The sequence below is a fragment of the Nicotiana tabacum genome, unplaced genomic scaffold (genome assembly GCF_000715075.1).
Source record: "Nicotiana tabacum cultivar K326 unplaced genomic scaffold, ASM71507v2 Un00090, whole genome shotgun sequence".
NCBI lineage: Eukaryota > Viridiplantae > Streptophyta > Magnoliopsida > Solanales > Solanaceae > Nicotiana > Nicotiana tabacum.
The window spans coordinates 132100-134423 of NW_027438328.1; the positions used below are offsets into that span (position 1 = coordinate 132100).

Sequence of the window (2324 nt, forward strand, 5' to 3'; positions counted from 1 at the left end):
TAGTCCAAACATAACAATGTCGATCTTGCATTGATTCAACTAATCAGAAATAAGGGTAATGTTGTCTTTTTCTTTTATTCGAATAATTGTGTTGGTTTATCAAACACTACCCCAAATACAGCCCAGACATAACAATAGCAATCTTGCCATGAACACTTATCAGAAAGATGGGTGAATGTTAAGGGAAAAGGAAGGTAGAAAATGAATAATTAACACAAATAGCCTCCTACTGTAAATAAAAAATAAAAAGAGGATTGACTCTGCTAGGGATCGCACCCAGAATCTCTGGTTCCGTAGACCAGCGCCTTATCCATTGGGCCACAGAGTCTTGTTGTTTAGTAAAGAGAATATATATATATATATATATATATATATATATATATATATATATATATATATATATATAACTTGTCAATTAATTTATTTTACAATCAAATAACTAACAACACGTAATTTAAGTCTCCCTTTTTAAGAAATGTAGCTCAAAGTAATAATATAAAATCAGAAGATAAGTAGAATAAGAGAAGAAGAGATAACTTTCTTATTTCATCAAGTGTTCAAGTATATCCCATATCACATTTCATGCCTCTATTTATACTATTACATAGAAGGTTATAAAAGGATGGTCTTAAACATGACTTTAACCTTTGAGATCATGGGGGAAGATCACGGGGAGGGGTTATGGAGGTGTGGAAGTTACAATCATAATAGTGATGAGTAGTGGGAGGTTATATACATCATGGGTTAAAGTAGTGGGAGTAGTGCACATCCATAATTACTATAGGTTTTAAAACACTCCCCCATGTATGTCCAAAAATAGATAATATGCCTCGGTAATACCATACTAAGAAAAAACCTTGTGAAAAAAAATCTTAGTGAAGAAAAAAGAGTACACATATTTATAATATGCTTTATTTGCTACCTCGTTAAAAACCTTACCAGAAAAACCCATTGGGACAAAACCTAGGCTAAAGGAAAAAGAATACAGCATGTATCTTATTCCCTCTCATGAAAACATCACTTTATTCCTCGAAGACACCACATTCCAATCTTCTGTCCATCATCTTAAATGTTGACGTTGGTAATTCCTTACTGAACATATCAGCCAAATTTTCAGATGAACGAATCTGTTGAACATTAATTTCACCATTTTGTTGAAGATCATGCATGAAAAAGAACTTTGGTGGAATGTGCTTTGTTCTGTCTCCTTTGATGTATCCTCCTTTCAGTTGAGCAATGCAAGCAGCATTGTCTTCATATAGTGTAGTTGGATTATCGTTTTTCATAAGAAAATCACACATTTCCTAAATATGTTGAGTCATTGATCTCAACCAAATACATTCCCGACTAACTTCATGAATAACTATTATCTCAGCATGATTTGAAGATGTGGCAACTATTATTTTTTTCATTGAACGCCATGATATAGTTGTACCTCCATATGTAAGCAAATATCCTGTTTGAGATCGGGCTTTATGTGGATCACACAAATAATCTACGTCGGCATTAGCAATCATTTGTGACTTAAATTCATTAGAATAAAATAAGCTCATATCTATAGTTCCACGAAGATATCTAAATATATGCTTAACACCATTCCAATGTCTTCTTGCTGGGGAGGAGCTGAATCTTGCTAATAAGCTTACTGCAAAAGCAATATCTGGTCGGGTATTGTTGGTAAGATACATCAGTTCCCCAATTGCATTAAGATATGGAGTTTCATCACCAATGAGCTCTTTAACATTTTCTTGAGGCCGAAATGGATATTTATTTATGTCAAGCGATCTCACAACCATTGGGGTACTCAATGGATGTGCAGTATCCATGTAAAATCGCTTTAAAACCTTTTTAGTATATGTTGATTGATGGACGAAAAATCTATTTGTTGCATGCTCAATTTGTAAGCCAAGACAAATTTTTGTCTTACCAAGATCTTTCATTTCAAATTCTTTCTTCAAATACTCTACAGCCTTTGGAAGCTCTTTAGAAGTGCCAATGACATTCAAGTCATCAAGATACACAACTATGATGACAAATTCAGATCCAAACCTCTTAATAAAGACACAAGGGCAAATAGGATCATTTTTGTACTCTTCCTTTAGCAAATACTCGCTAAGGCGATTGTACCACATCCTCCCTGATTGCTTCAATCCGTATAAGGATTTATGAAGCTTTATTGAAAAAGTTTCCCTTGAACTTTTATGTGCTTCAGTGACTTTAAATCCTTCAGGGATTTAAATAAAAATTTCATTGTCCAGTGAGCCATACAAGTAGGTTGTGACAACATCCATCAACCGTATATCAATCTTTTCATAGACTGCATG

The 2324-nt window shown here is 33.8% G+C and overlaps 1 non-coding gene across 1 annotated transcript; it reads right to left on the reverse strand.

Annotated features, from left to right (window-relative positions):
• Positions 1-255: 255 nt before the first annotated feature.
• Positions 256-328, reverse strand: TRNAR-ACG (transfer RNA arginine (anticodon ACG)). The gene has a single exon. It is a non-coding gene; the product is annotated as a tRNA-Arg (tRNA).
• Between the last annotated feature and the right edge of the window lie 1996 nt (positions 329-2324).